The 8,606-nt window shown below is 39.9% G+C and overlaps 1 pseudogene; it reads left to right on the top strand.

Moving 5' to 3' along the window:
• The first annotated feature begins 3,913 nt into the window (after nucleotides 1-3,913).
• LOC115819468 (uncharacterized) lies at nucleotides 3,914-7,652 on the top strand (annotated as a pseudogene).
• The last annotated feature ends 954 nt before the right edge of the window (nucleotides 7,653-8,606 follow it).

The raw sequence follows: 8,606 nt of genomic DNA, 5'->3' as shown, positions 1-8,606 counted from the left end.
TCATATCCACTTAATGCAGTGTGGATATGGTCTGAGAGGTGGTAACTCATTTTCAGATGAAAGGACATTTGAAGGTTACAAGTCTATGAGCGCTGACGGAGGGGATACAGAGGCTATTCCTCTGAGAGGCTTTTAGCGCTGTGGCATGGTCATCCTTTTAACAGTGACACACTGACACCTCTCCCTTAGGCATGCTAAGAGCTCTCCCTGCTAAAGGACATCTCTAAAAACCTCAGAGGAAGATAAGAATTCCTCTTGCTTCCTTCATCTGTATATGTGTGTGTGTTTGTGTGTGAGTGTGTATCTGACAGAGAGAGAGGGGGAGAGAGCGATGGAAAGACGGGAGACAGAGAGAGATCTTTATTTGCTTTATCTGGATATTGCCATGTTGATATGAGATACCATGAAACAAAGATTAATGTGAACAGTTTAAATGTGTCTGTGACTATAAGTACTGGAGGTACAAACTTTGAAGATAAATTGTTTGCTGTCTAATGAAATCAAAAGCCAGCTTTTTTCTACTTTATTTGACACCAGATATGAATAATCCACAATAAAAAATTATAAACAGTAAATATAACAATAACAATAAGTAAAACTGGTTAAATGCTGTACTCCAGTATTCTGTAAAGTGCAAAACAGAAAACAACACTAAAATAATTAGAGAAAAACTGTAAACCTGGTGAAATAGATGCTGATAACAGGATTGCGAACAGCATATGGCACTGACCTGTCTTATAGACTTTGAAGGTAGAAGCTGGTGACCAAATTTTAAAATCAAAGGTTTGGAAGAAAACATTAAGGAAAACAACCCTTTGAAAAATCAGTCTCACAATCTCTTTACAGGAAAGTAAGCTGGGAAGAAGTGAAACTGGCGCATCGCCACTGCAAGAGAGTTTCAGTTCAGACTCAGGCCAGTAACACAACCACTGTCAGAGGAAAGAGAGTCTCCATCATCCAGTGTTTCTCCTTCCCAGTGCAGAAGAGCAGCACAGAAACCACAGAGGTTAGGAGATGTTAGAAACAGCTAAATGAATGAACACAATTCTACAAGTCTTGTAGAATTCACTTATACTATAAGTCTAATAGCATTCACTTATACTAAAAATAGCATTCACTTATAGTATAAGTCTTACAGCATACACTTATACTGTGAGTCTTATTGCATTTGCTTATACTATAAGTCTCACAGCATTCACCTGTACCATAAATCTTATAGCATTCCCTTATACTATAGGTCTCACAGCATTCACTTATACAGTAGCTCCCTCTCATCCGTGGGAGATACATTCCAAGACCCCCTGCGGATGCCTGAAACTGTGGATAATACTGAACCCTATATTTTAGCTACTGCAGCATATGACCCTTTTCTTTCTATGTCAAGTCGAGAATTTCTATCTTTTCACTTAACAGAAGCACTTTACGGCTTCTCTTTGGCTTAGCCAATCTGCCAGCATCACTACTTTTGTGCTTTCATTAAGTAAAATAAAAGTTATTTGAACACTACAGCACTGCGATACAGCAACAGTTGATCTGAACACCGAGACATCTATTATGTGACTAACTGCAGGTAGCGTGTACAGCGTTGATGCACTGGACAAAGAGATGATTCACGTCCCAAGCAGGACGGTGCAAGATGATTTCATCATGCTACTCAGAACGGCACACAAGTTAAAACGTATGAATTGTTTATTTCTGAAATTTTTCATTTAATATCTTCGACTCGAGTTTCTGAAACTGCGGAAAGCAAATCCGCAGATAAGGTGTGTTTACTGTACTTTGAATCTTTTAGCATGAAGAATGCTGTGCGAATGTTGGCTTCAAACAAAATGGATGTTCCCAATTCTGATAGTATTTTCAAATGATGACTTTTCAGGTGATGACTAGAGTGAAACAGAGAGAATGTTTATTATGCTGTATTGTTAGCTGTGAGAACATTGTGATTTTAGCCTTTTATTTGTTTTATCTACAGGAGGCTGTGCTGTAGGAGGAGAACCATAAGCCCCTTTCACACATGCACTGCAACCCTAAAATAATCTAGACTCTAACTGGAGGGGCTGTATGTGTGAATGCAAATGTCTGAATCAGTCGGATTGGATCCTAGATTTTATTTTACCAGGCCCCAGTACAAAGTCAGTTGTATGTTCCATTGAGTCCATGTGCGAGTAGAGCGGATTATAGTCCAGAGAATGCAAAGCCAGCAAGTGGGCGTGTTGATGCCATGTTTAACATGCAACTGGTGCGAAACTGGAAGAATACAAACATCCGAGGGTGAAGAAGAAGGGTCATTTACACAAAGACTGCAACGAAAATGTCTAACCGGAAAGACAACGAGATTCGGGAACTTCTGTCGTTAAGGGCCGATGCCGAAATCGTCAGACAAAAGTCGGTAGCCTCATCCGCCATTTTCATTGTAAAGAAAACACTGCGATTTTTGCTTTACTTGGATATTGCCATGTTGATATGTTTTGCAGCGTACTTTTTGCGTCATGTCCTGCCTCCTGCACGCTTTACCCAGGTGCCACCCCTCGCCTAAACCAGACGGAGCATTTCAAGTAGGTCAGGACGTGTCTGACACTGACAGTCTCCTGTTGTGTGCTACATGTGTGAAAGGGCAACTTCGGACAAAATGCAAACCTGATTCAGCGGACATGTTCCGTAATACATATGTAAAAACAGCTATACTTAGTCATTTAAAATTCTGTCAAGATGATCAACCCCACAGCACATGGACTGTACAACATCTCTCTCTCTCTATAAGCTCTTCTTTTATCTCCTTTAACTGAAGTCACTGTGGCTTTCTGTGGTCACTGTCTCTCTGTGGTCATTGTCTTTCTGTGTGATCTGTCTCTCTGTGTGGTTGGTCTCTCTGTGGTCACTGTCTCTCTATCCACTCCTCTCCACTCCTGAAGAGATTTGGAAGAGAGTGCAGAAAAGATCAGCAGAGAAGAGCACCCTCAAGCGTCTGATTGGTGAAGTATGCCTGTCTTAGAGCATTAAACAGTCATTGGTAATTAGACACAAAGTGAACTCTTAGCAACAAGACTGTGGAATTGCTCTCCATGTGTCTAACAATTGACTAACCCAGTTTAGCACTTGTAACAATTATTTCATAATTGTTTAACCACGATTTTTTTGACATGATCGCGGTTTCTTTGGGGTTTTTTTTTACCTTCACCAAGGAGTTTATGTTTTCGGGGCGGCTTGTTGGCTGGTTTGTTTGTTTGTTGGTTGGTTTGTCTGTTTGCCAGCATGATTATGGAAAAAACTACTGGGCAGATTTTCATGAAACTTGGTGGAGGGGTGTAGCGTGGGCCAAGGAGGAACCCATTAAATGTTGGAGCGGATTGATGTATTATTTTCCAATGGCCAATGAACTGAATTTGTTATGCACATGAGAACCCGTCGTAATTACAGTGAATGGTGTGCGACAACTACACATTCAACAAACATAACAGCCACCTCAAACATCACTGTAGAAACAAATATAGCAGGTATGTAAAAAATAAGCAATATCCTCATTTTTTATACCCTTTACCTTCTAGAGTCACCATTTTGGTCAGCCGTTTTGTTTGTCAGACTGTTTCGTGTGCAGCTGCTGTGTGATTACACCGGAAAATTAAGCAAAAATAAAGCAAAATATTGGCACACAAACGAGAAGGATTCTATCCATTGAACTTCCTCTCATTATACTAAAAATATGCCTCCGGTATCTCAGTGTGATTGCTGTTTATCACTGAGTAAGAAGATTTTAGAACTTGAGAGCCGGATTACCAACCTTCACTCCATCAGGGAGGATGAAAGATTTTTAGACTCGCTCCATGTAGCACCCCAAAACAGTGAAGACTCACGCTTGGAAACATCCGCCCACTGGCCTCCCACTACCGCTTAAACCGGCGAACAATGTTGTTTGATGCCGGCGAAAGATCCCGAAGAAAACCCGTGGACCGGACTTGGAGCCAAACCAAAAACCATGGCATGCTCAACACCGATCGCCACAACATCATGGTCCAATGTCCAATTTCGCAGGCGAAGGGGAGGACGCTTCAGCTGCCACCTGCCACAAGTGGAACTGAAGCTAGAAAATGGGTTTTCGGCACTCAGTGAGCGATATAACTCTGCCGTGGTGACCGGACCAGATGGCAATCCCAGACCGACAACCACCAACATGGCTGTTCCTTCTCTGGGTACCTCTCAACCTGAGAGTCAGGATAGGAACAGGCCTTCTCCTTGACGCCACTCACCACCTCCTCCAGTGGCGAAGTTTGCACCACCGAGGCAGATCGGCCGGGAGAATCACCGCTGCACCTTCTCCACCGCCTGAGAGAAGCCTCGCCGCACCTCCACCACAGGCCCTCCCTCCACTCTCGTTATCGGCTCCTCCATGGTGCGGCACCTCAACCTCCCAACGGCCGAGACCCTCTGCTATCCAGGAGCACTTGTCTCACACATCAACTCATCCATCCCATCCATAGTTAAGGATCACCCGACCGCATCTACAGTTATCACCCATATTGCATCTAATGACATCAAACTCCAGCAGACTGAAAAACTGGAGGCAGATTTCAAAACTATTATAAACACACTACTTGACTCCGGGAGACAATGCATCGTCTCTGGTCCTGTTCCCTCAGTCTGTTTTGGAGACATGAACTTCATCCGCATTCGCCAGCTACAAGTCTGGCTAAAGGGCTACTGTAGTGCACTAAATATACCATTTGCGGATAATTTCACAAGCTTCTGGAAAAGACGTGACTTGTTTGCACGAGATGGACGGCATTTAAATCGTGCCGGAACAAGATTATTAGCCAATAATATCGAACTTGCGCTTAAGTCACACAAGGCTGTGAACAACTGACACATGGTGAGTCTGATGCCAATCAGCTGTGAACAAATATCACATGTAACACATAATTTCAATGCTACCAATTCTAATACAGCGTTTAGTACCTTGCTCTTGGCTCGGGCGAACACTGTTTCTACTGTCTCAAAGCACATATTCCTTATTAACTCTGCCATACCTATACCTCTCTGCACAGATGCCTTGCCTTTATCTCTCATTCCATCTATTACTACTGTGCATAGAATACGTAGGCCTAGGCTTAATGCTGGTTCCAATCATGGTAACCTAACTAATGTTGTAGTAAAACCCTTGATCCATACGAAGTTGGACTTGAATATCAACATGGCACTTTTGAATGTAAGATTGCCCACGAATAAGAGTTTTTTAATCAATGATTTTATCTCTGAGAGGAATCTGCATTTTATGTTTCTTGTGGAAACCTGGCTAAAGAATGATGGCGCTGCAACTCTTGTTGAAACGTCCTCCTAAGTATAAGCTCTTTCAGTCAGTAAGGCAGGACAAAAGAGGGGGTGGTTTAGCTGTTATTTTCTCAAATCAGTTCAGTTGCACTGAAATTGACTTAGGTAAATTTTCATCTTTTGAATATCTGGCCGTTGTTCTCAAACCTGAATCAAATATGATTATTTTGACATTATACAGACCACTTAAGCATTCCTCAGTATTTCTTCCCGAATTCTTTGAGCTTATGTGCATCGCTCTTACTAGTTATGACCAACTAATCCTCATTGGAGATATGAATATTCACATTAATAACAGTTATTTTGATCTATGTAGTGCACACTGTTCATTAAATGAAATGGTTGATGCAATAAATAGCAACTTAAGAAACGCATTGGACAGCGTTGCACCAGTTAAAATGAAAAAGAGATCACGTAACAAAATATCGCCATGGATAAATGACACTGTCCGTGAGCTTAAAAGACTGCAGAACAGCAGAACGGGCATGGAGAAAAACGAAATTAGAGATCCATCATAGCATTCTGAAGGACCGCATTTCCACATATAACAATGCCATCCGTACTGAGAGAAAAACCCACTTTTCAAAGATCATTGCAGAGAATCACGGCAACCCTAGGGTACTGTTCAGAACTATCGATAAATTGGTAAATCCCTCTCCAGCTTCTGTCATTCTCAGCTTAGCCTCTTCATCAAAATGTGAAGAATTTGCACAATTCTTTAACAACAAAATAAAAACTATAAGAGCTGGTATTGTCAGGAACTCCAGTAACCCTCATGATCTACCATGTAATAAGCTGGCAAGTATGAGGAACTTTAGTAGCATCACTGAAGCAGAACTCTGTAAGATTGTAAGACAGAGTAAACCATCAACTTGCTGTCTTGACCCTGTGCCCACTAAATTCTTAAATGTCTTTAATAGTGTCTCCACAACTGTTCTAAAAATAATTAACACATCTCTTGAGACTGGTATATTCCCCAATGCATTTAAAACTGCTGTTGTGAAACCGTTATTGAAGAAACCAAACCTAGACTACAGTTTACTAAATAATTACAGGCCTGTTTCCAACCTACCCTTCATGAGCAAAATACTTGTAAAAAGTAGTTTTTAATCAGTTAAACCACTTTTTAAATAACAACAATATTTTAGAGAAGTTCCAGTCAGGTTTTAGATCCAGTCACAGTCCAGAGACTGCTCTAACAAAAATAATCAATGATCTTAGAATTGGTGTTGCTGCAAGCAAGGTCTCAGTGCTTATTCTCTTAGATTTGAGCGCTGCATTTGACACGATTGACCACACATTTTAATCAATCGTCTACAAAACTGGGTTGGTCTCTCTGAATGTGCTCTTAACTGGTTCCGAACATACATTACAGGGAGACAATTTTATGTTAGTCTTGGAGATTGTGTATCAAAGAAACATAACATATCTTCTGGTGTTGCACAAGGAAGCTGTCTTGGTCCCCTTCTTTTTTCATTATATATGTTACCACTAGGTAAGATCATCAGAGAACACAATGTTAACTTCCATAGCTATGCTGATGATACACAACTATACATTTCTGTTGAGCCAAATGACATAAATGCATTATGCTCCTTGACCACTTGCCTGTCAGCAATCACTCAATGGATGAGTAATAATTTTGTAAAGTTAAATGAAAACAAGAGTGAAATACTATTAGTTGGCCCCAAACCCAGAAGAAACGCACTTTCTACCATACTAAGACACCTAGGCCATCAAAACAAACTGGAAGTCACAAGCCTGGGTGTAATTTTAGACTCAGATTTACGTTTTAAACCCCACATAAGCAAGGTAACCAAAGCAGCCTTCTTCCACCTGAGAAATATTTCTAACTCAACAGGATGCTGAGAAGCTCATTCATGCTTTTATTTCAAGTAGACTGGACTACTGTAATGCTCTTTTTATTGGTCTTCCAAAGAAGTCAATTGAGAATCTACAGCTAATTCAGAACTCTGCTGCTAGACTTTTAACAAAAACAAAGAAGAGAGAGCATATTACTCCAGTTTTAGCTGCACTGCATTGGCTCCCTGTATCTTTTAGAATTGATTTTAAAGTCCCTCTACTTGTATACAAAGCTCTTAATGGTTTAGCACCCTCTTACATTACCGATTCTCTCTCGTTTTATGTTCCTTCACGAGGCCTTAGGTCCTCTATGGCAAGTCCCCAAAGATAAAATTGGGGAAGCTGCTTTTATCCACTATGCACCTAAACTGTGGAACACCCTACTAAGAAGTATTAGAGAGGCAGGCTCAGTGGACAGTTTTAAACGGCAACTAAAAACATACCCTTTTAGTCTAGCGTACTGTTAGCAATTTTCTCTTTTGTTTTTCTTTTTTTTTGTTTTAATGGTTTTTATTCATTTTATCCATTCCTCATTTTTTAAATTCCTTTTTTTAATTTCATTTAATCTATTCTTTTAATTATTTTACTCTAAACTGTTGTATTTATTAATTTTGACAATCTCTCCTGTTTTATGGCCCCTGATTTATGTGGTTTATCCTTGCTTTTTTTATTGTGGGGTCTATTTACTACCATTTTATTTATTTTATTACGTTTTATTATTATCATTATTCTTTTTATTTTCTTTCTACTGATATGTAAAAGCACTTTGAGTTAAATTATTTGTATAAAAAGTGCTATACAAATAAAGTATTATTATTATTATTATTATTATTATTATTATTATTACTGTTTTTTCCAAATCGATATGACCAAAGTTTAAAGGTTATTGTGGACTAGCATAACACACACATAATCGCTCATCGTTTCTCACAATAAATTAGCTTTCACAATCATACATTCACACTTTTTTGTTCTAATAGTTTTTGAAGTATATCCAGATATAGTGGTTGTGGTTGCAAATTTGAATGTCATAGAAGAGTGGAGTATTGGCCTTGACAGAGGTCTGCGCTTCCAGTTTTTTAATGAGATAGGTAAAAGCATGGTGACACTTTTGTTTGCATCCATCAAACACGTTTCCGATGCCCACGTGCATCCTGTAGTGTGACAGAACAGTAGGTATCCTATCAGATGACGCACCACCCGCGTTTATTTACAGTTGTGAAGTCAAGTCGGCTTTCACACATTAAAAATCCAAGCGGAATTGGGCAGTTTCATGAGAAGCAGTGTTGTACATTTGAGAAATGCCCATAACATTAAACTGATACATGTTTGGTTTTCACTGGAGTTCTCATGTAGAGTTGGTAAAAACAAATTGCTTGACACCGTCCTGTTGATCCTGTCAAGATGAGGGGACTCTGCAA

Source organism: Chanos chanos, chromosome 8 (assembly GCF_902362185.1).
Source record: "Chanos chanos chromosome 8, fChaCha1.1, whole genome shotgun sequence".
NCBI lineage: Eukaryota > Metazoa > Chordata > Actinopteri > Gonorynchiformes > Chanidae > Chanos > Chanos chanos.
This window is presented reverse-complemented; position numbering and strand designations above follow the sequence as displayed.